Below are 26037 nucleotides of genomic sequence, written 5' to 3' on the forward strand. Positions count from 1 at the left end.
TTCCTGCTGTAGAGACTGCCTCGGTCTTTTCATTTATTGAAGTGGATGCAGAGGAGGAACACAGGGATGTTGAAGGGACTGTGAAAAAGTTGAGGAAATAAATTATTAGAGAGAAATATCAGTCTCCTTGGTGAGAGAGTCCAACGGGATGAGTAGGGAAGTATAGAGAGCCAGATTCTGTACTGTCAGGTAATGGCACCTCCATCTTTAGGACTGGGAAAGAGCCGCCAAAGATTATTGAATCTTTAAGGTGAAGATCTCACAATCTGACTTAGTCATTGGTACTCTCCACTGTAAAATATCCACTTGTGCCCAGACAAAAGCACTGATATTTGGGCACTTGTACTGGTGCCTAAATTATGCAAAAAGTACAAACAACTTAAAGCCCCAAATTGTTCATAATTACATATCCTCCAAACTTTGACAGCCCAATATTTCAGAAATTAAGGGTTTAGAAGCTGGATTCTTTATTCACTGAGATGACTAATTAACAGTTGACTGACCTTAAATTTTATACAGTTATTGTAATCTTACCAAAGTAATCTATTTTAAACAAACTTAAACACTATTATTATTATTATTATTATTAGAATTTATGACATAGTGTCTGTTCTTACCTTCAACAGCTGTGGAAGGGATTTCTGGAGTTGAGGTACCTCCCATAAGTGGGAGGGGTGAAAAGGATGTTTCTGCAGTATTTTCAGAGGCTGTGAGAAGGAAGAAACATGGAGATGAGAGGGAAAGCGCATTCAGGTAAGGCCGTGTGACTGAACTCAGCTCTTGATGAATTTAATTGCCTTCAGGCTTTGTAGCAAAGGGACTTGGTGTATTAGCTGTCCCTCACATCCACTGACGTGTCTTGTAAACCATGACAAGAATCCAGATAAGTGATCTTACAAATGGTGAGAAGCATAGACTGAGTGGCTTTTTTCCCGAGTCAGGTTTCTTAAAGAAATAAAAATAAAGATAATGATTTCCTTCATACTCTGTGGTTCAAATTCTGCACTATTCAGCTTCCCTTGAAGCAGGTTTTGCATATAGCATTTGGAGCTCCGGAATGGAGCAGCAGTAGTAGTGTCAGTGACAGCTTCCCCATGCTGCCGGAAAGCCAGCAGGTTGGTACCAAGCAGATAAAGTTCATGGAGAAGCATTAGTTGCACTGGGAGATGGTGATTTTGCAACACCTCTTGCCATCTCCACTGATGTCCCCTCCTAACCAAAACTTACAATCATGTTTTTCTAACATGCTGCGTGTTGTGCAAATGTTCTTTACCTGTTTGCGGCATAGTCAGGATGTCTGATGTGCCTATTTCCTCTGTGACGGCGGTGGAAGCAAGTGCTGTGCTGTCAGAGGTGGCTATGAAGATGAGAAATTAAATGGTTGCAAGTAGCAATTAAAAGCACAACTGTGATTTGAGGAGCTTGTGACTTCCTTTAGATATCAGGCTCGATAAAAAACTGCTTTATCAGTCTGCTAAATAACTGGAGAGACAGATGTCCAACTGAGGGAGATGACTGCAAATGCCTGGCTGTGCTCCTTGATGTTTCTGGAGTTTTTGTGATTCATGGACACACAAAATCACAATTTATTTTTTTTTCTTTGCAAAATTGTAAGTGTAATATTTATAGGTACAAGCACAGATGTGTTAATCACTGAATACATATATTCCTGATATGTCCTGACAGCTTGATATTTTAAAAGTGAAGATGATGTAAGGGGGTTGCTCCTTCACAGAGGTGTTCAATTTGTAGTTGTCTGCTATGAATATTTTACAGATTTACATGATCACATCTTAATCCATCTCAACCCCCCGAAGTAACAGCGTATTTGTCTTAGATAGCACTTGCAAAATGGCTGTTCTTACCTTCATAGACTGTGGTTGGCATTTCAGGAGCTGATGTGTCGTTTTCCTCCATGACAATAGTGGACGCAGAAGATGTAACTGAGGCCAAGAGAAAGTTGAGGAAATAAAAAGAAGAGGGGAGATTGGCAGCAGTTAGGAGTGAACATGTGAACTGAAATCTTGATGAAAGTAAGTAGATTTGGGCTTTGCAGGACAGTGAGTCAATGCGCAGCCCTTTATTCTTCTCTTCTAGAAAACAGATTTTCACCTTCATTTAATATTTAGTAATAAAGACACATTTCTAACTGCATTATCTTACTGCTAGCGATGCAATAGACATTTGGAAAGATGCAAAGTGGCCGTTGTTAAGGGAAATAAAGAATGAGATCTTTCTTATGCTTTGGAAGTGACTTTCAGCACACGAGTGTGCCTCACCTTCCTCGAGGGTTGTCAAGGTCCCTGGAGCAGACGATGTCTCAGTCCCTGCTGGGCTTGAGCTGGGTGCAGAGGAGGAATCTGCAGAGGTGGCCAGAGGGTGGGGAAATGTGTTACTAAAGAGAATCACCACCATGGAAAAGAAAACACATATCAAGGATCTGTGAAATCACTAATACTTCAAGCTTCATGGAAAAGAAATTCTCTTTCCTTGGACTTCAACTTTTGGTAACGCAGCTCAGAAGAACATCTTCCAATTAGTAATTATAAGTGAACTTGGGAGACTGATGACACCAGTGCACCTCTCAACAGGGTATAAACACACCTTATTTCCATTCTACTTTTGCACTAACTTAAGAACCAGGAAAAATTAAGCAAGATAATTAAAAGAATTTAAGGTGAAGAAAATATCCAGGTAAGAGTGCCTCAGATGAACTGATTGTAAAGATCTCACCATACGTACATGCAGTCTTGATAATTGTATATACAGGTAGACTTAATTATGTGCCCATTTTCCCTCCAACCACATTTTTCTCATGAAAATGAAGATGGTGTTGGCCATTGGCTCTTCCAAAGCTAATTACATGCAGAGTTATTAAATATTTTCACTAAATTCCTGGTGTTCCTCCCGTTTGCTCTAAACAAATTGCACATATTCCTCAAAATTTCCGCATAAGACATTCGCAGTCTGTTTTTTTGCCTTGCCTTCACCAGCTGAAGTTGGGGGTTCTGTGGTGGATGTCACAACAGTGCTGTCTGTGGAAACTGTTGATGCAGAAGTGGAAGTTTGGGAATTCCTTGTGGATTCTGGAAGTTAGAGGAAATAAATGATTAAAGAACTGTAAAAGCGGTCATGAGAACTGAAACATTGGTGAAATAATTTAAACGTCGGGTTTTGTGCAGCATTGGGTTAATGCGCCAGACCTTAACTTCTCGTAGTGTGGGTGACATTTCTGTCAATTAACGGCAGTTCTAAATGAACTTCGGAGATATTTGTAAGTGGTGCCATCAGTGCAGATACAGATGTGCAGGGTATATAGCAACAGTTCAGGGTTACTACTTTGTGCTTTTGCTGGTTCAGGTCTTGAGAAGAAATGATTTTGGGAACCACTCTTTCACTTCCAGGCTGCATATGATCGAAAACTGCATTTTTGTGCCCCCTCCTCTGTGGCTGTGTATTATGAAGAGCATTAGTAATTAACTCAACATTTAAAAAAGCCAGGAAACACGAGTGATGTCCATACTTTAGGATTTCCAGGGTGTTATGATTATTTCAGGAAAAAGTAAAATAAAACAGGAGTCAGAAAGTTAGGCCTGGAGTGTTAAGACTCGCCTTATATTTTTCCTGATTATTAGTAGATGAGTGGCAAATACAGTTCCTATGAGCAATAAAAGAACAGAAATAATGTTACAGCGGATGAATAGATAGTAATTTGCAGCAATAACTATTAATTCAGAACATGCAGCTTTCTAGAATACTGTCTGTCAAGGAGCTGTAATCCCACGATTTTTGCCTTAAAAATTAGTCTTTGAGGATTTGGGGAGACTGTGAAGAGCTAATGGACTTATGTTTCAAAAGCCCTGCCATACCCGTTGGTGCAACTGTGGAGCGTGCCACACTTGTGAGCATTGAAAAAAAGCAAAACTTCACTTTTATTGTGCAGTTAGGAATAATGCTTCAAAATAGGCTGCTTCTAGCTATGCAATCTTTGATTTCAGTTATGTTTATGACAAGAGTATTAATTTTTATTTTCAGTCAGACATGCCTGATTCTCATCTCGATGTGCTTCTGTCTCCTCTTAACTGGTTGCCTGTCTTACCTTGGGAATGGCCTGTAATCAGATGTTGACTAAAGTGGTCCTGATCTACCTTCTTTTCACCATTTTCATACTCAGTGCTTGCTGCTGTCAATCTTGGTATTTTGTCCAGGACGTCCTTTTGTTCCTCGATCACACAGACCAGCCTAAATAGAAGGACCCTCCACATGCACGCATTTCATCTCTAGTCTGATTTCCAAGCTCTACTCTGATGGTTTTTTGCATTTATGGTCAGCATGACAATCCAAGGAGATTTTTAAGAGCGCACAACTTCTTTTTTTTTTTTTTTTTTTACCTGAAAAGATGACGCCGACATCCTCATTGTGTCCGCAGTTATGTGTGCCCCAGCGATTATTGGGGCCGACTGAAAGCTACTTGATTGAAATGCCGGGGGAAGACCCGTTACAATTTCCAAGGAGATTTTTAAGACCGCACAACTTTTTTTTTTTTTTTTTTTTTACCTGAACAGATGACGCCGACATCCTCATTGTGTCCGCAGTTATGTGTGCCCCAGCCGGCGTGCTGACAGTCCCAGAGGTAAGATTCAGTTCCTCTACACTGCACATCATCCAGGAGGATATCTTCACTGCCAGGGCCAAAGTAAGACCATCCCATGACAGAAACCACTTGACCACAGTTTAGTTGTCTGCATACAACACTGCCACTGTTTGTATTGAAGAGATCATCACAGACTGTCCCCCATTTGCCTTCATGGTAAACTTCAACCCTCCCAGAGCATCGGTCCCCTCCAGATACCAGTCGCAGCTGTGGTTCTTCTGGAACTAAAGCAAAAATTGTTAGGTAAGCATCTCAATTTTTTTATGCCCAGGGTATCTAAGCTTCTTACGTCTAAGGTTGCATCCTCACCACTGCAGGGGTGGGCTGCCCAGTGTTTCTGTGTCCCCAGTACCCAGGGCTTACTGGGGAATGCCTGCAGTGCACTAAGCAGCACCGGGCAGGGAGCTGAACTGCGGAGCCCACGTTGGTGTGGTTAATTCAGGCCTGTTCACATGGCTCTGCTGTGTACAGGACCCGATCCATCACGGTAGGTTATCGTTGGCTGTGCTGGTGAGATAACCAGCTCACCCAGAGCTGGCTCATGTAACTCTACAGGTGTGTTCTCGCTCAGGAGCACGTCTCACCCTCTTACCTTTGGGTCTAAATTGGTCTTTTATCCAATCCCATAGTGAGTTTTGACTTCCAGTTGTTGAGCCTCCCGGTGAGTTCCACCAGAAACCCCTTGCTGTGGCAGATAAGAAAGGATATTAGCATGGATGTAACATATCACAATTCTTGGTATATTTTATGTTTAGCTATGTGTTGATACAGAGTTAGATACAGTAAGTGTGGTACATATGATGAGATACATACGTGGTGTGTTTTCAAAGCAATTCTGCGGTTCCCCTCCGTGCCTGGAATGACACGTTCATTCCCTCATGGTTCAGTAGAGGATGACTGTAGAGGACCTTATTTCATGGCAGCACAAAGAGCAAAAGGATCTGACCCCAGAAATCCTGGTGTACATCCTTCACCATGTGTGGTTACCACAATAGCAGGGGAGGTTGTGGACCATTTGTCTGTGCAGCTGTTTTGGCTGACGGCCCAGCATGTTAGCTTAAATCATTGCAAATGCCTGCTCCACTCTGCGTGGGAAGCCCAACTTGGTCTGACTCTGCAGTGAAGAGTTACTCTGCTTAAGGTATTTAAAAATGTAGGTTTGATTAAACCAGGCCATAGGATCATGGTTCAAATACCAGGGGATGAAATGGTCTTCCAAAACAGGACACAAACCTGTCGTCTGATCATGTGGTTTTGATAATCTGTAGTTTTAGTCACATAAATACTTTTGAAAATCTGCTTATATTCACTGACAAGAAAAAGGTTTTAGGCTGCCAGGGTTCAAAGCAATGTTTTCAAATGACAGCTTTTAAAAATAATATCCTTGGTCTTTCAGAGTTAACGGGCTCTGAAGAGCAGTGCCTGATTCAATCACTAAAATCAGAAGAAATTTCATTTGGGGATTTTTTTTAATTTTTTTTTTTCGAATTGGCATTTGATCTTCAGACACTCACTTTTACTCTAGTGATACTAAAGTCTTGGGTTTGCAAGACAGGATCCTAAGTGATTTTTCCAGTCAGTTAATCCAGCCTACATCAGGTCAAACCAAAGACAAAAGTGAACGTCTTGAATAAGAACAAAGATTATAGGGTTGCTGAAGTGCAGGGGTTCGACCACCCTCTTGAAATGCAGCTTAGTCCCCTTTGATGCTGAATGTCCCTCTGGGCTGCTTTTTGCTGCTGTCTTATAAATAATTCAATATAGCCAACGTCTTAATCTACACTCTATGAAATTATCTCTTTTTGTAAGGGATTGACAAGACTTTATTCATGGTGCTCATGCTGATAATTAAAGATCAAAGTAGCTCATTCAAACTAGCAAGATTATGAGGAAGGTTTGGGGTTATTGTTGCTTGATGTTTGAAGGAACATGGCACTGCAGTAAAGTATATTTTCACCTGGGTCTGACAGGCTGCTCTGTGTTTCTTTTTCTCTCTTTCTTTACATTTTAAAATGTACAGTATGGAAGAATTTACATTCAAAACTAAAATATTAGAAGAAGAATGTTTGGGGAACAACTTCGCCAAACTGTTTCCCTCACAGAAGAGAAACAAAGAAAATATTCTTTAACCTCCTTTAGCCCATAACCTTCATGGGTTGTATCTTGAAACACAACCTGTGGATCTGATCTGAATCTTTGAACTAGAAGGCAAATTAAACCATCATCAATTTTATGGTACAAATATTGTCAGCAATATTCTTGGAGTCTCTTTGCAACCACTTCCCAGCGAGCCGGTCTGTATTAGTAACTAATTCTGTCTGTAACATTTCCCTGCAAGCATGAAAAAACTTTAGACACAGTACCTGGTTCAGATAGAAGAGTAGCACTTAACAGAAGCAACCAGGTGAGACTCACGTGGAGGTCCATTTTGATTGCCGTGGTCTGTTCCAACCCAACGCACTTTCAGAATTTATACTAAATGAGTTCTGGTCTACACCAAAGGTGTGTGCTGTGCAATTTGATCTTTCTTCCTCAACTTCCAGATCAATGCCAAGGAAGTGATTTACTGAGTATTTTGATTTCACAGGGTACATCCAGACATCCGGATAAGTAGATCCAGATCACAGCGCTGTTCCGGACTGGCTACCGAGATCTTCCCAAACACTCCTCAGGCACCTTTGTGTTGATGATGAGGTTGTTCCAGGAAGCAGAGATTTACTTTTGGAGATTAGGCTGTTTGGGAAGGATTCTCATACCACCAGTTAAGTCGGTTTCCAATTTACAACCATACTAAACCAGATTAAATCGGTGTGAGAATTGTGCCAAAAGAAGATTAGCATCCAAAAATGTCAGGGAAGTCTCAACCAAATTCTCTCTGTCTACTTTAAGAAGCAGTGTCTGTGCTTTTTCATGTTCTCTGGCTCCTCTTTAACCTGGGACTAGATCCCTCCAGCATGTTTCAGATCTGCAGTTACGTCTCTCTCACTTGCAGCCTACAGAGCAATAAAACAGCTGTAAGAGATATTGGCCAAGGCACGGTTGGGTAAGAACAACTGTTTGGGGGTAAATAAGCGAGGCAGTTGCTGAGCTACAAAAACCAAGGAAATGAAGCAAGATAGGGCCAGAAGGTGCTAAATTAAGCTAGAACTGTGCGAGTCAAGGAATCTGTATGTTAAAAGAGAGGGACACGACCAGCTGCCAGGCCCTGTTCTGGGGAAGACCAGCATGTACTGGAGTCATGGGGCCCTATGCGGTGATCCACACCGATTTGCTGTGATGCCCAAGAAAATGGTGGGCACTGATGGAGCACAGTAGGGAAAATCCAGATGATCCTTATGAGCCATGAGGTTGCCGAACGGAATTAATCACCTTCATTACAGTAACTATAAATGCTGGATGAGGTGAAGACAGCGCAGCCCTGCTCTCCATCGGCCAGTTTCACAGCTGGTATGTTTCCGACCAAACTAAGCTGAGATTTTCCCCTTGTCTTCAAAGGACAAGCACACGTGCCCTCTGACAGTCCTCTGTGTTACGTGCCTCATAAACGCAGACTGTGCAGAGTGGAGCCTTTGTCTGTTAGGACCTGTGAGACATGCTTTCGGCTCTGTGAGCTGTTACACAAAAGGACCGAGGCACAGCATATTTTTTCAGGTGAAGGGGAGAAACTAGAAACAGGTTTTTACTCTACTGGCAAGAGATATGCGAGCACAGGATGAGAGGCAGACAACATTGTAGGGCCAGTATAAAAACAAATTAATAATGGGCTAGGAGAAAGCATGAAAAAGTCATTGTGAAGAGGAAATATACAACAGGTCATGATGGAGATTCTCCTTCACCACCCGTTTTCATGGCATCTTTTCCGATTAGATGACTCACATGAAAAAAGGGAATCCCACCGAGAAAGGCCATGCTGTACACCTGGAAAAGGTTTCCCTCTGGCAAAGCCATTGATCCAGCAGGGTGCCTCCAGCCACACAGTTTTGTCCCTGGCATGGGGTGGTGGTGTCAACACTGCTGTGGCCTCTGATACCCCAAGGGACGTGTCCAGCTCTACCTGACTCCATACTGGCAGGGAGAAGGTGGGTCTCAGCTGGAGAGATAAAAAAAAACAAAGCTAAATTTCCTTAGCTGATTTAGAAATGAACATAAATTCTTTCTTTCTGTGAATGCTTTTCTTATTCTCTTAACAGATTGCGATGTGTGATATCTGTCTAGATATCCATGTTCTTGCCTTCACAATAACTTCTTGAGCAAAACCAGGCATGTCAAGTATCTAAACTCCTAGTTCCGCGTGTGGATTACTTTAATTCAATGTCATTTCCTGAAATGACTAAGTGGGTTTATGGCAGATCCTTATCAATATATTTCCATGCAAATAGCTCTAAGCTGGGCAAGAACCATGTGGTATGTACCATATACGGATCTCACCTTGGGCTACTTTACACCATATCTAAGGAGTAATGGTGGCAGTGTGAATGCTAGCAAGGACAGAAGATTTATACAGCTAATCTGTAGTGACAGCTGACAAAGAATGACCACCCTCCACATTAAACACTGCAGCTCTCATCACAGGTATTGAAGGTGCCATTAGAAAGGAGGTGGTAAGACTTGAGTCCAAAGCTAAGCAAGCAAGCTAATCCTGTGTGGCAGGAACCAGCAGTGATGACAGTGGGACTGACCTTTGTGGTCTTGGAATAGCAAAGCTGTTTCCCAGAACATCTTCTTAAACAGATCTATCAAAATTGGCTCATAGAAAACAAACAGCATTTGTCTGTAGTGAAATAGTTTTATGCCGGAGGTTGGGTGTTAAGTTTTCTTCACGATGTGAAGTTTTGCTGCACTGGCAAAATTGCCCTTCCTTGGGAACAGCTTTTTCCAACTGTTCATATTTCATATGAATTTCAGTGTGGATTTCGTGCAGCTCTGACCTGGTGACTTCTCCAGCATTTAAAAACACAACTAAGCTCACCAAAGGCATCTAAACATCTAATTTTCATGGAATAATTGTGTTGTAGTTTCCATAAGGATCTGCATCTAACATTGTTTAAGGGGCTAAAAGGAATGAGAAACGCAAAGCTGTTCTGGAGGCTCTTGCCACTGGAGGGCAGCGAGGCACTGTCCTTGGGGAGAGGATGGGTGTCTCTGGGTAAGATGGTCCAACAACACAATAGGCTCGGTAATGAGGACTCCGCTTTAGCAAATACCTTTAAAAGTAAACAGAGGTGAAAATAAACATATGCAGAAGAGAGCTACAAACAGCAGGGCAGTTGTTTTCAGTCCTCACCTGTCTCCTGTCAGAGGAGATGTCTCTGCCCAAATTGCGAGGCGCCCCTCAGGCATCCATCTATTTCATCTTCCCTTGCAGTTCTTCACTCGTTATCACTTAATGAGGTTGTAAGCCACGACACCTGATAGCTGTCATATCTAATGTTTGTAAAGGATTCCACTGAATTATCTTTGAAGGAATAAACTAGGGCTGACTGCCTTGGTCCTATACCTGCATTCCTTATACAAATACCTATCTGTATTTCTTTTTCCCTGAAAAAAATGAAAATACTGGTGTGTGAGCTCACAAAATGGTGCATTTTTTTTCTGTACTACAGTAACGTATTTGTTATTTCTTTAAATATACTTACTGCACTTTTGGGAACATTCCTTCTGCAACAAATCCTGGTTTTTGCTGAAACTGTCATGTTCCCAACAGTCTGGTAATGGCCATGTTTAGTGACCTGACATAGCGAAGGTGTTTGTGGTGCCCTACAGAGATAACCCTGGAAGATCTCAGCTAGTGGAACTGACGGACCAGCCTGCCGAAACTTGGATCCCCACACAAGTGAACTCATCTGCCCCTTCAGGGCTCACCTGGGGAGACAAGGGAAATGTTTCTCTCAGGTCATGAAGCACCATTGGTAAGGACCTGATTAGATGTTTAAAAAATAGTGTATTTTGAAATATGATGAAAAATGATTTAGTTAAATGTAATAAGGACAAACCAAAACATTGATTTTGGAAGGAATGTCATGGATAGTTTCATCAGTTATATCTTTTGTTTCTAAAAGCAGAGAAGAAGGACCAACTTCAGAGGAACTTTTGAGGCCTTCAAGATGTACATGTGAATGAAGGTTCCTTATTTTTTCTACTTTGGAAAAAAAAATGGGGAATAAACATGGTAGTAAAATAATATATTGTCAAAGAGTGACAAGGCAGAAAAGATGCAACAGGAAAAGTGAGCAAGCAGAGGAGCCAAAAGCTACCTTTTTTTCCTGCTTTTTCTGGCCCCAATCCTTGTTGCCCCAGAGGCAGCAGAAATGGCCTGATAACAGCAGTCCTTACACTTATCTCTGCATGCCTGAGGGGGCTGGGTGCAATGTGAGTGCAAGAAAGGATGATGAATAGCTGTCATGCGGCTTTGTGGTATGATTTACATTTGGAAAGGCAATATTCTGTTGAGGTCTGGAGACCTTGGGCATATGCCTGGTTGCTTGCTCCTATTATGGCCCATGACATTGCATATTCACTGCTGCTGTTACCCACACCATCTATATGAAGTCGTGTAGTGCCCTAATATTTGTTGCTTAGCTGTCCAAACATATCCTCAATTATAATTAAAATGCATATGCTTTTGATTAATTCTTTTCCCATGTTTTCTCTCTGCCAGCCATTCCACCAAACTCAACAGAGTAAGTTCTGCAGTGAAAGGTATTTTTGCACACTGAGGAATGTATAGAGAAACAGGCAAAGCCCAGGTGAAGTAAATCACATCCCTGATAACCTTCAAACAGGTTCCCTGCATTTATGGTGAATACATTGGTAAGACAAAGTGGAAACTTTACGTGTGAAGCCATCTTCTGTGGACAAAACAGAGTATTGAGTGCTGGGTCTGGCTTCCCTGTCCCAGAGGAGAGTTGCCTTGGGATAAGGATGTCACCACCCAGCCTCTGGAAGCCCCAGTCCATCCTCGTGAATCCTACAAGGTAAGATCTTTGTCAGAGATGAAGGCTATGTCAATGTAAATGGGTATTGGTGATCTTGGCTCTGCGCACGGTAGGACGGGTCATTTCATCCTGTTACCCAGCTAAGGCTTTGTGTCCACACAGGTTGCTTATCTTGGCGTGAGCTGCATTCTTGCAGCTTTTCCTGCTTTTCACGTTCACGTGGACAATTGCATAGTCCTAATAAAGAGGGTTTTCTCAGCTTCTAGGAAATCCCTTCAATCTCTGCAGGTGCCATGGGTAGGGGTCACGCAGAGTATTTATTACCAGTGCTGGTGACTGTCTCCAGCACCCTTTAAGGATCTATTATTACAAAAATGGAGGTGGTCTTCTAGTGCATTGGGGGTACGAGAGAGTGAGGTGTGACTAAGACTGCCTTTAAATGCCTTTTACCTAGATTTTGATAGTAAAATCAATGCAGTAAGAAACAGGGATTGATGGCTGAAGCCCACAGTCTAACCAAATGCTAACTTTGCCAAAGCTTGGTTCACTTGAGAAATAAGATCCATTTATGAAAGCTACATTTCTACTTAGAGCGTTATCTCCTGAGAATTTGGGCACGCTGTAGCAATTTCAGAGGATTTTCATTCAGTCATCTCTAAGTATGAATAATCGATACATTACTGATTAAGTGCACAGAGACAACACAAAACTCAGCACATAAAAGGCCAAATCCCACTGCAATCAGGTCCCAAATTAAAGTCATCAAAGCTCAAACCACAGAAGAGGAGAGAGCAGTGCCCTGAGCAGATGTTTCCACTGATTTTGATTTATTCACTCCTTCTGATACTCCTTCTCATGAGTAGTATTCAATTAAGAAAAAAAACTGACAAGGGAAATTCACAATTGCTTCTCTGGAGAAAACACTGGGAATTGTGTCTGCATAAAACTCAAGGATTTTTTATGCCATTGTACAGTCCTAGTGAAGGACTTCAGCAGGGCCCTTGCACAGTTCCTGCCTTAGTGGCACCTATGAGGGAGCAAAGAGAATGACGCTCTGATTTTCCTTGGGAAATTAATGTAGCCATGCTCTGGGTCTTGATTCACAAGGTTGCTGTTACTGAATATGCCAGGTGTAGGTGCAAAGTTGCATCAAATTTTGGTATGTATTTACTGGATAAAATAATGATAAATAGAACTGATGCTGACCTAGGTTGGTTTTTTTTTATTATTATTAGTTACTAATGAAAGATGATGAAATGAATAATTAACAAAATAGAGAAGATAAATTAGCAGAGAAAATAAATTGCAAGAAACAATCAGGCTAACTACACCAATTATTTAGGAAAGCCTTCCTCCTCAGTGGCTTGGAGGTAAGAGGAAAGAAGTGCACATAAAAGAGAGATGTAGATTGTTATTGTCTGCACACTGGTATTTTTCCCAGCACAGGCTTGCACATGTAAGGCTGTGCAAACACATGTGCAATAGGTATGGGAGCTACTAATTGACCAGCAAGGAGTGCTTCAGTGGGACATCTTGGAGTGGCACCTTCTCCTGCCCCATGCGCCTGTCTGCCCCGGGGAGCAGCACTGGGGAATGGTGATGGGCGTGAGGGGTTGACAAGGCATGACCAGGCTCTCCACAGGCACTGTGTGAAAAAGGAGATGTTCTATTTAACTGTAACATTTTGAGCAATTAACACAGTTAGAGACTTGGTATGGAAGAAAGAAGGAGTAGTAAGCAGTGTTACTCAATGGAAGCATTTATTACTCATTAGTGATATTTTACAACCAAATCAGTCAATACATGTGCCTTAGGCATGTGTGGAAAACATTTCTGACTATCCTACCCCCATGTGTTGGGGTGAATTGTGGTGAATCCCTAGTCATTAAAATGTTTCTACTTGATCAATCAGCTTGTAATCAGGTTTATTTTCAGTTTATTTGAATACTTGAATGTTTCTAAGCATGTGGAGAGAATTAAAGCACAAGGCTGCTAGATTTCCAACAGAGCACATATAAGGTGAGATTAATGCCGGGAAGACCTATTGTTATGTGGAGAGTGTTTTGACGTGAACAAACATCCCTGTTAGCTAAGGTATAAAGGCATGGGGTGGTGGAAGAAATATTTGAAATGAAAAAAATAAAGCAGCAAATACCTGAACAGACAGCATTGCCATCTTCGTTGTGGCCACAGTTATGTCTTGACTATCAGTTGTGGGAGCATTGCCACAGATAAGCTTTCATACCTGGTCTAGTGGGAGGTGTCTCTGCCCATGGCAGCGGGGTTTGAGCTAGGTGATCTTTAGGGTCCCTTCCAACCTAAACCATTCTATGATTCCCTCAGCACTGCACATCAACCAGGAAAATAACTCCAGACCCTTCCCCAAACTGGGCAGCTCCTGGTGCTGAGGTGGCCTGCCCGCACCCAAGCTGCCTGCAGATGACCTGAGCATCACTAAGATCCCAGAAATCACAGCAGACTGTTCCCCAGTGTCATGAGTAAAAATTTCAACACATCCCTTGTTTCCATTTCTGCTGTTCTTCAGCCACAGAGACATTTCCAGCAAAGACAGAGCAGAAGTAACTTACACGCTGCCCTGACTCTAACCTTACACTTGTGCCAGGTGCAGGTCTGTGTTGCAAAATGGACAAGACTTGAGAAACAGCTATTGTGCAGAAAAGGGCCATTCATGCAGCCTGACGTGGTACTTGGAGCAGGCAAACATCCCCCTGACGTTATGTTGGACTCGCACCATAATTAAACACACAGAGGCTGAATTTTTGTAAGAACAACGGAAGTGGACATTTGCTCTGTGCAGGTTCAGTGAATCTGTGGAGTGGCATAACACTTTCCGGAAGGCTGTGTTCCCTGAGAATGACTTCTAGAGAGTCTAAGCTGGCACGTGTGAGGAACACTTTGCTCTTCTGGGGTGAATTTCTGACCGTATGTCCAAGATTTTCATCTGTTTGCAGTGTGATTTGCTCAGCAGTGAGATAGGCTAAGGGAGTCTGATTTTCATTCAGTGATAAGTGCTGAATTGCACACCTTACACTATTTTTCAAGGTGGTTCCCAACATATGAGTCCTCCATAATCATCTACATCATTTGATGAACTACAGCGTGGCACTTTTCCATCCTGTTTGAATGAATGTTATCTTTTTGCCTTTGTATCAAACAAAAGCAAAATGTATTTACCAGTAAATACCTAATTCTTAGAACGATCAATCAAAGAAATGATAGGATTCATGAGATGTCCTGTCTTCTCTAGAAGCTGGGGATTAGTAATGTTAAAAATATGGACCACATGAAACTTGTTATCTTAGCAGCTTCAGTTGTATTTCAGAAGAAATTAATTAGTTAATTGCCAGCAGAAGAACAAACACTACAACAGACCTTTGTGGTACCAAAATGCAACTGATGAGAACTTTGTACCTCAGCCTGCTCTCTGCAAGTGGTGAGGAGCCTCTTTCTTATGTTGTCTGATTTGTTCTGAAAATAAATTGCCTTTTTATATCCTGTCTTTACTACCTCAATCAAGACAAAGATTTTAGCTTGTGTTGAGAAGCCAGAGCAAGAGTTTATTCTTTAGGAATGGCTTCTAAGTTAAAAAAAAAAAAACAAACAAAATCAAAACAAAACAACAAACAAACCAAACCAGTTAGAAATTATGTTCTGAAGAGGCGTGGGAGGGGTTCAGTTTGAACACACATAAATCTGGAAATCTACTCTATCATTTGTGGTATCTGATTACCTTAGAATACTTACGGGAGTAACACCCCCGTGAAACCCAAAGGGTGAAGTGTTTACCAACCACTTCCTCCTCCAGTATCTTGCCCAGAACATACCACATCTCCTTTCTGCCCTCCCATCAATGTGGCTGACTCACCACCAGTAGCATCTCCTGGGCATCCCAGACCAGAAGACATTCCCTCGGCATGCGACAACACCTCTTGCTCCCAGTAACCACCTCTGAAGCTTGTGGAGGAGAATTAGAAGGAAGCAATTGGGCTCTTAATTAACTTCTGCCTTCACCGTGCTTCTCTTGTGTCACCCTCTGACAGCTCTGCTGGCTTTGTTGCTATAAGCCTTGTGTCAGGATGATGATGAAGTTTTGCAATTTACACAATTCACAATTTACATAAATAAATGCCCAGTTAGGTGTTGACTATCCTGTATAAGAACAATCCCATAGGTAGGATTCATTTCCATGGCACTGCACATCATCCAGTAAAATGTTCCTTGATCCTGGAATGAAATGTGCATTTCCCAGTGCAGACAGATTTTCCATGTCCCAGCTGTCTGCAAAAGACCTGTGCATCATTTATGTCCCCAGAAGTCATCACAGACTGTCCTCTGGCTTCCTTTGTCATAGACTTCGACACGACCTTCGCATCTGTTTCTACTGTTTATCAACCTCATGGACACTTCTGTGAAAGACAAGAGTGAAAGAGATAAGACTTTGTAGGCTGCTAAACTGCTAAGTTAAAATTCTGGAGTAGTTCTGGAGCTGATTCAGTATATCACGGTGGCTATTGGAACCTCTCCTCCTCTGCAGGTGCCGAGAGCAATTTAATTAGTGCCAGCAGACCCTGTGTCATTGTGGGGCAATTTGTAATCACTTGGTGTTTCCTGGGTCATTGTTTGAACCAAAGATCCCTGCTTGGGCCAGGCAGATATTCCCAGCTAGCTAAATCAGGTTTCCACTCCCAGTTGAATACTGGCTATGAAATTAATAGTAATGAAAGAAATGACATTTGTTAGATAAATGTTAGTGGGTATTTATCTATTGATATATTAACGATGAAGTACTAACATTAGTACAGCAGAATCAAGGTTTTACTCATCAAGACAAAGGTGACCAAGACATGAGTTTAATCAAGACAAAGCAACACAAATGGTCACCCCATCCCTGGAGGTGTTCAAGGCCAGGTTGGACGGGGCTTGGAGCTACCTGGGCTGGTGGGAGGTGTCCCTGCCCATGGCAGGGGGGTTGGAACTCGATGATCTTTAAGGTCCTTTCCATTATATGATTCTATGACTTCCTTATAATTAAATTTTCTTTTCTCCTTGCATTTAAGGGCCTTTGAGTTTCATTAGAAAGTGGAAAAAATCTCTTAGATTTTTTTTTGGTTTTGTGGGGGAGGTAACTCTATGCAACAGATAAAATGAAAAATGCTGTTTTATGCAATGCCTTCTCTTTTTTAAGACATTGGGCTTTTAGCAGCCTGGTCCGGTGATGAAGTTTTTCCCACACAAAAAGTCCTGTCCTTTCAGTACTCTGGCAAACCAGATATACATTACAGTTTCACTTATTATTTCTCCTTAAAGACTGAAAATCCATGGTTAGTCTCATGAAAACTATGTAAATGAGTATTACTACTTTCATTGTGGCCAAAATACACTACATTTTAAGAAGTTCTTCTCAGGCATAATTACTGAAAAAAATAAATAAGATGGAAATTGGTAATAATTTAATCAGGAAGTTGTTTATGCTAGGGAAAATTATTTCAAGACAGAAATGGTTGAATAAATAGGAAATTGAAATTGCCAGGTATTTCAGTTCCCATAGAAGCTGTGAGAGGAGGAAACAGAGAACATACACATTTTAGCGCTCACAGTTTTTGTAAAATTAACTATATTTTTAGAACAGGTTCTTTACTGACAGGGTGGTTGGTCACTGGGGTGGTCATGGCATCAAGCCATGTTCAAGGAGCGCCTGGAGGACGCCCTCGGTCATATGGTTTAGTTTCAGGCAGTCCTGCGAGGAGCGGGGAGTTGGACTCGATGATCCTTATGGATCCCTTCCAGCTTGAGATATTCTGTGATTCTATGATAATATTTCATCTTTCTTTGCATTTTTGTTTCAGAAAGTGTTCAACCACTAGCTAATTAAGCTCTCTGTAATACATGTGTTCTGAAGGTGCCAAAAATGATGAGACATGAGATTATGAGCTGACTTTCCTTCCTGGCAACTTGAAAATCAACGGAGAGCAGGATAAGGCTTTGCAACTTTTTTACCATCTGACAGATATTAAAAAAAGTTGCCAGGGTTAAACTTGGGTAAGGACCTAGAACAGCCAGAAGTCTGAGCATGGCACTTCCTTCTGCAGAGGGGTCAGACAGAGCCCTGGTTCTTTCTGTTGCTCCCCGCCCCTGGGCTGCATGAGTTGTGACTCTAAACCTTTGGATATGTTTTATCCTGATTATCTCACTCAAATAAATACTCTGCAGGCGTTCAATAGGAGCTTTGTCAAGGTGAGGCATGTGGGATTAGGACCTTAAGTTCATGAAAAGTCTTCTGTGTGAAAGCTTGTTGGTCCTGTAAGGGCAGAACGTGCCTGGGGATTGCTTTTTGGTGCTCCTCGCTGGTCTTGGTGATAAGCAAATAGAATTGGTTAATACAGATCACAGATGATTAAAATAATGTGATAGTGGTATAAAAGTGTTGGATGTACTCTGAGTGACACTGATTAAAATGCTCTAAAAGTTTTTGAATCTTAGCTGGAAGGAAGTTTGCAATGACAAATATTGATTTAAAAAAAGAAAAGGGAAATTCTCTGTGTAGGAAACAGCCTTGTTACTGGCAAGAGACCCACAGTGCTGTTGAGAAAGGGGTTTTCTAAGGTTTTTCCCTGCACCTTCTCCATGAGGATTTCCCCTGTGCTGTCACCAAAATGAGCTTCTCCCAGAGCTGCAGAACATCTATTCTACCCATTCACTAGCCTCAGGGACAATTCTTTGGAAGACAAAAGGAAATTATATCAACCATTAGAGTGACTGATGTGTTTTTAATGACCACCCCAGTCTCAGGATGTTGGAGGAAAAGCTTTGCAACAACCTTCTAAGGAGCCCATCAGCAGGGAAAGTGTGCTCTAACACGCGCTGCTCACCAGACTTGAGTTCCTGTGGTTCTGGGCCTGATTTTAAAGCATCTTCCGAGGGTGAGGCACCCGAGTGTCCTTGTGCCTGTTGTATAAAATTAGAGTAACGCTGACCCAATGTCATTGTCATCTAATGGGGACTGAAGCATGTCTTATTGTGTTTTATTTTGCCAGCAATGGATTAAACAAGGAAGCCGGTGCTCAGAATAGCATAGCAGAAGGTCACTGCCTTCGGTATTTCACTTACTGAAGTAAAAATTGAATGTGTGTGGCCCCTTAGGCAATATTTTTGCACCGGGTGCATGTAGACTGCATGGCCTCCAGCTGAAGATCTGCACAGTGAGGACCACTGTGTAATCCATTGGCTATGAATTACTTACAGATTATTACCTTCATTGATTAATATTGTTGCCAAAGTGCACATAAACCCAGTCACAGACAAGCACCTTGCTGTAAGGAGCAGATCTGCCCACATTGGTGTATCCAAGGCAGTAATTCTGACCTATGCTGTGTCGAACCTGCTGTAGGTATGCAGCTCACCAAGCTTTTATCAAATGCTCTTACCTGCTTGCTGAGATCTCCTTTCGATATGTCGTTATATTTTCATCTAAGTCTCTCCAGTGCACTGAAGAAAATTAATTACTTATCATTATGTATTTTTTCCTACAATACATTAAAATACAATACAATATATTTGTTTTCTACATTACATTAAAAGAAATAATTAAAATATTTTGTGGCATCTTCAGTCCTTGTAGCCCATGAAACACCCATGATATCTACCGGTTTGACTGGGCTTTGATACAGGTTACGAAATTTGCCGAAACTGATTTTAGAGGAAAACACAAGAGAGAGGGAGGTCGCAGTGAACAGTACCTGACCCCTGAGACACCCTCCATGCAGCAGTAGCATCCGAACAGCGGTCAGCATGGGACTCACCTTAACTGGATTCCCTGTAACACTGATAAAACATGGTTCAGTACTTATAAGCATGTAGATTTAAAGGGGTGTGCTCTGCAGTTTGACCAGCCTTTTTTTTTTTTTTTTTAAAGTTACTGATTTAGTACAATGGAGATAGATACTTTTAACTTTTAAAAACATTCTCTTACTTTTTTTTGGCAAGAGTTTGTTTATAATAGCTTGATTTTTTGATTACCTTAATTATTGTTTGAAGCCCTTCTCTTCTATGGGACCAGGGATTAAACCCTCCCCTTGGCATATCCGATGGCAGCCAGTGGCCCGAGAGGAACCAGCCAGGGAGAAAATTAGTGATGCCAAGTGAAAAATGATGACAGACTTTTTCCACCTCAGTTTCTCCACTGTCCCGCAGTGGAGCTGGGAGTGGTTGTGATCCCACGTCCCCTTGCAGGCCAGAGTCTCCAGCCCACATCGATGGTGGTGGCTCTGCCCAGGGTCCATGGAGGTGGCTCTGTGGGCTGAGAGGGTTGCAGTGATTTGCAGCACCTCCTGCCTTCAACCACTTGTGCTGTCCGGGAGCCCAGACAGAGCGAGCCCCAGCAAGGAAAGCCCTGTCTGGGGAACCTCTTGAGGCAGGAGTACCACAAGCCAGCTGAGGTCTTAGCCTGGTGCTCCTGTGGGTCACACAGCCATGCCTTGGGCACCAGAGTGCCTGCAGCTGTAAACATCACCAGGCGATGGACTGGCCCTATCTGCTAGGAAACAAAAAGCTTTTTTTTTTTTTTTTCCCCAAATGCTATGCCAGAAACCCCTCAAGACTGTATAAATTCTAGTCTGTATTTCAAACAGTTAATTTGCAGCTTGGTTTGTAATTGTCATCCCAGCTGTCATATTTCACAGCCTTCGGGAAGCATCTCATGTGATGCCTGGATTAATCTCTGCAGTGTTGGCAGAGAGTAGTCCGCTTGTCTTCCTCAACAATACATTCCTTAGAGAAACCCAGTGAACTTTTACGAAACAAAGAAGGCTTGTTCCAAACTGGCAAGGCTCAGATCAAGTGTTTACTCTACATCACAGTGCTCTGCTTTCAAATGCATGCTGCCCAAGCTGCCCAGGATCTCTAAAAGAAACTGAAGCAACAGGTTTTGGCCACCCTCCTGCAACTGGGGCTTTACAGTTGGCTTTCTGAGGGATGGCAGGCTCCAGTATTTTGGAAAGGAGGCTTGGCTTTGCTACATTAATATTGAGTCATGCTCACTGCCATCTCTTTGCGTGGGAGAGCAGAGCCCTCACATCAGCATCACTCAGTTTTCATTGTGTCTCATGCAAAAAAGCTCTGCCTGAATCCAGGCTTAGCAATGGAAGACAGTGATAACTAGTGTCAAATGCTTCAGAAACACCTCAACATCCCTGGCTGAGCATGTGTATAAACCTTTCTAACCAGGTAACTTCAGCAAACCTGGACCCCTCAAGTCAGGGTCCTTTTGTGCTAGCAACTGGTCAGGCACAGAAGAAAACTCAGTCTTTGCACAGAGTGCCTTATTTTACTCTGTGCCTAAATTAAAGAGTGATAAACAGAAGGGATGAGGGGGATAAGGCGAGGAGTAACAAGATCTTAACATGCACTAGGAAGTTATCTTCAGGGTAGGAGCAGGGAGGAGAAGGAGGGAAAAGAAGCAGAAAAGGGAAAAGTCCTAGGAAAAAAAAAAAGGGACTTCATCTCCATTCCAGTAGATGGGCTTCTACTGGAAGAGATCATCCCCGTCCTAGAAGATGGGTTTCAGCCTTGAAGGCTACCAGGCAACACTCAACTGACTGCAACTGTTCAAACCCAACATTTTATCTAATCTATTCTGTTTAGTCACTTGCCCACAGAAAAGTTCCTTAGGCTCAACCGATTACATGACTATGTCTGAGGACAAAATACAGCCCTCACAGTCTTCAAACAGAAAGAGGAGGAAAGAGACAAGCCATCTTTCTGAAACTATAGTTTCTGAAAACTGAAAAAAAAGAAAAAGAAAAAAAAAAGATGACAGTCATTCAGACTTGGCAGGCTCTTTAGAACAGCAGCAGTCCAATTAATTTCTACACTACAACCTGTAACTTATTCACTTATTTCAGAAAGAAGAAGGAAAAATCTGCTTGGATGGGTACCAGGTGATTCAGGGCAAAAAGAGGTGATCCAAGTGTTATTCTAGGAAATGAAAACAAATCTCACTCCTTGTGATCCAGCTGGGTTGCTGACGAGTTTCCCCAGCTAGGCATGGCTGCATTAAAATATGCTTTTTTTTGCGTCATAGTTCTTGAGCCTGAGATAGAAAATCTCCTAAAATACACAATCTGCGGTGAGAATTTTAATATCTTAGTTTTTCCCAGCTAGATATAAACTGCCAAAATGAATAAAAATTAAATTAAAAAAAAACATTAAAACAAACCTACAAAAATAAAAACAAATAAATAAGGAAAAACCTCTTCTCCTTGTAATATAACATATTTAACAGAAATTGTGCAAACAGTTGTGCTTGGGTTCAGGGATGCTGGACAGCAAAGGTCTGCAATTCTTTTTATCTTGAACTTGTCATGAACAAAGGGCAATGGTGGGTCAGCCTCAAGAAATGCCTTTGCTGTTTCCTCTGAGGTTGTTATGTGTGGTGGACAATTCAGCAACTGCTGCGGTGGCTGTCCGCCACTCAAAGTAGAGTCTATTGCAATTCTGTTAAAAAATCTTGCCCTTGGTTGGCGAGTCTGATGGAGTTATTAAAAAAAAAAGAAAATTATCAGTCAAATGAAAGTGATCTCCAGAGTATATTCATTTAGTTATTTAATTGGAATTTGGTGCAAGCGTTTAGTCTCAGGCATTAAAGGACACCTAAGTCAGAATTGTGAGCAGAAGGTTATGCTTGGCTTCTCCATTCCGCTTGGTATCAATGAATATCCGTGGGCTTCCATGGCAAGGCATGGGCAGAAAGTAAAGAATCATAGAATCCTCATAGAATCATAGACTGGTTTGAGTTGGAAGGGACCTCAAAGATCATCCAGCTCCAACCCCCCTGCCATGACACCTCCCACCAGCCCAGGTTGCTCCAAGCCCCATCCAACCTGGCCTTGAACACCTCCAGGGATGGGGCAGCCACAGCTTCTCGGGGCAACCTGCCCCAGGGGCTCACCACCCTCACAGTGAAAAATTTCTTCCTAACGGCTAATCTAAATCTCCCCTTTTCCAGTCTGAAGCCATTCCCCCTCATCCTGTCACTACATGTCCTTGTAAAAAGTCCCTCCCCAGCTCTCCTGTAGCCCCTTTAGGTACTGGAAGGGGCTCTAAGGTCTCCCTGGAGCCTTCTCTTCTCCAGGCTGAACAACCCCAACTCTCTCAGCCTGTCGTCCCAGCAGAGGTGCTCCAGCCCTCTGATCATCTTTGTGGCCCTCCTCTGGACCTGCTCCAACAGGTCCAAAACATGAAAACAAGAAAAATTGTGTTTCTTGCCCATATCATGCAAACCCAAATTAGCTTTTTTTTAAATCTCAATCTACAAAACATGAGGATTTATTATTAACAACAAGAAACCAACTACTTGCTAGCTGTGGGATCCAGAAACAAAACAATGTTTATTTATACCCAATTATAAATATTTTTATAGTACGTTCCTGGGAAGGAGGACTGCAGAGTTGAATTATCCCCCTCATACTCCAAAATTAGAATAGAAAGATAAACAGGACACCAAAGCACAGGAAATTCAGCATACAAACAAGCAAACAAGAACTTTGTTTCTAAGCTTTGCTTTAACCCCAATGCTGGCCAAGTGGGCTGTATGACAACACTGGGAACTGGCAAAAACCCATGGAGCCCATACAATTATTTTTTTTTTAAGCAAAAAAGGCATGTATATTTGACACCAAGTTGCTATGGATCCATTATCTTTCTCTGAAAAAAACCTTCTTAAGTGCCGTTTCAAGGGAGTTGTTCAGGGATGCGTGATTTCATTGGAGTTATGAACACTTGTAGCTACATGGTCTGGATATATGTGGTGTAATTCAGTAATTATCCTCTCCTAACACAGCTCACACTACGTAGGTTGACACTTGTAAGGGATTTTAGCATGATGTTGCAAACAACATCTTTAGTTGGTGCTGAGAGTGGTGGTTGAGTACATACCACTGAGTGAAGTACATACTACATGGTTGAGCAGCGACAGACACACTAGGGAGAAATTAAATAATCTGATACCAAAGTCAGCCAGTTATTCAAAACAAAAACCTGCCAAGTGATGGTTGGTGTGTCTTCTCTGCAGATGGAGGAGGTGACAACAACAAGTCTCACTGCAGCCTCCAGAAAACTCGTTTAAGAAGAGCAAAGGCAGTGGTTTCCACGCGTTCTTGGTTCTCAACATCCTTGTGTTTGCAGGGACGAGGCGTCACCGTGTGGTTGGCATAACACTGATCCCACACAAAATGAATAAACAAAAACAAAAGGTGAAATAAACAATTTTAGTTTACATTTTGGCTTTAATTCTCTGTGTTTTCAACTGGGACTTGAAAGGCAAAAATCCGAGATCTTGCTTTTCAAGTTTTCACGCACCATTGGTAAATGTTTATGTGGGTTTGGCTGTTTGCATTTCCAGCATATTTCAACCTGATTTATGAATGTGCACAACTCACTCTGAAAGGCTTGGTAAGTCCTGAGAAGCCAAACTTCTCATAACCTCAAAGCATAAAACCATGGGGGGAAAAAAGAAATTAAACAATTTTTATTGTGATCTGCAACCAAAAGTATTAAAAGTTGAACAAAACTCTTCCTTCTGGAAAGGAGAAATGAAATGTCTTTCTACATTTAAGTGACATTTCATTGAGACCTGAAAAGTCTCCTGACTGAGATTTGATCTCTTGCATGAGATTTACGGTTTTGCCTGGTTTAGGATGTATGTCAAGGGGAAGGCTTCCAACTGATTTGACAAGCCTTTAGATCAGATTGTGTGATTCAGCCTTAAATATCACAAACAAACCACCTTTAACAGATCAGTAGCTTTTGAATTTGGTTTTATTTAATCTAAAGAATTGAAAACATAATGGAAAAAACATCAATCTTCAACTAGGTAAAATGCACCTAAAGAGAAAGGGGAGAAAATTACTCCCCATGGCCAGGAGCAACAGGGCAAGAACTAATGGCCTTGACCAGCAACAGTGAAAACTGAGGACAGACATTGTGAAAAGCCTTTTCAATGGTGATACTAATTTCAGTCGTGAGTCTTGTTAAGCACGAGAAGAGATCGCTTAGGTTAAGTTAGGGAAACATCTGTTGGGAAGGTGTTGGGCTGAGGTGGTGGTACTGAGGGTGCAGAGGGAAGGTCCAGCTGACGTGGTTTTGATGCTCTGGGTGAGCAGCAGTGCCTGTGGCCGAGGAGGAGGTGGCACTGGGGTGGCTGGCACGGAGGATGGAGGCAGCAGCAGGGACCCAGCAGCTCTGTGGGAAACAGGCTGCGGTGTTCATGGGGACAAGTGCCACATTGTGGAGTGAGAGGGAAACCAGGGCTATAGCAGGGATCTCAGGAGCGGGAGGTATGTGTCTTGAGAAGATAACAGAAATGGCAGCGATGGTAGTTACGCTAAAATGGTTGGGGAGCTTTTTCTAGACCTCTCAGGACATGATGATTTCTGTGCTCTGGTGCTTCTCAGCTTTGCAGATGTGTCTGCCATCGATGAGGAACCAAGGAGTCTTTCAAGGCCTTCCCTGTGATGTTTGAATATTTGTTTTACTTTTGCTGCTAGATTTTATTTTATTTTTACCTGCCCTTTACAGCTGAACTCTATTAAAATGCCTTGCTGTAGCTTCACGCACCGAGGTATGCCCAACACTCATACAAAACAGAGGTACCTCACACCTCTTCACAGCAGTATGTAGAAACGTTTCAAAATCCAACCGATAGGAAGAAAGTCAAATACTGGAAAGAAAGCTTCCTCTCCAATAATGTGGAGAAATACACTGGCTGTAGAAGACAGTTATTCCTCTCTGGTATGTAGGAGAAGCTCCCGTTACCTTTCCTGAGGTCCTCACCTTTGGTGATGCTGTGGGAAAAGCAGCGGAAGCAGTGCCTGCTTGGATGGGAGAGGATGCTCAGGGACTCAATCAGGCATCTGCTTTGGAGGGAACACGGGGATGGGGGAATCGTGGATAGACAGATCCTTAGGAGTCCCCTGAACAAAGTGGGTCATTTTGCTTTTGTGTGACACCCAGGAGAAAGTAATGGAGACCATAAGAAAAGGCATTTCTGAATCAAGAGTCAGCAATCTAGTTTCCTAGGGGCAGATATTTTCTGTAAATTTGCATGTGCAGGAAGAAAAAGAATTAGCTCATTCCATTTGAAGCATGCATTAAGATATTTAGAAATTTCTTATGTAGTATTTCAGAAGCAGGGGCTTAGTCCATCACTTGGAGAGTTTGTAATCCAACAGACCACACTCCAACACAGTTAAACATTCGTTTGTGTTTTAATCACAGAGACAGTAATTTGAAAGACAAAATAGAATTATTGCTTTGTAAACATTCCTTCCTTTGATTTTAAATTACACTGCTCACATAACAGATTACTTTAGTGTGGAAATCTCTACATTTTATAAATAAGCACAGATCCATTATTGTTTCAATGAAAAATTT

The 26037-nt window shown here is 42.1% G+C and overlaps 1 pseudogene; it reads right to left on the minus strand.

The window, feature by feature from the left end:
* LOC104293274 overlaps positions 1-26037 on the minus strand; it is an 81684-nt pseudogene that overhangs the window by 28504 nt on the left and 27143 nt on the right.

This window comes from Charadrius vociferus, unplaced genomic scaffold (genome assembly GCF_000708025.1).
Source record: "Charadrius vociferus isolate BGI_N301 unplaced genomic scaffold, ASM70802v2 scaffold38, whole genome shotgun sequence".
NCBI classification, from domain to species: domain Eukaryota; kingdom Metazoa; phylum Chordata; class Aves; order Charadriiformes; family Charadriidae; genus Charadrius; species Charadrius vociferus.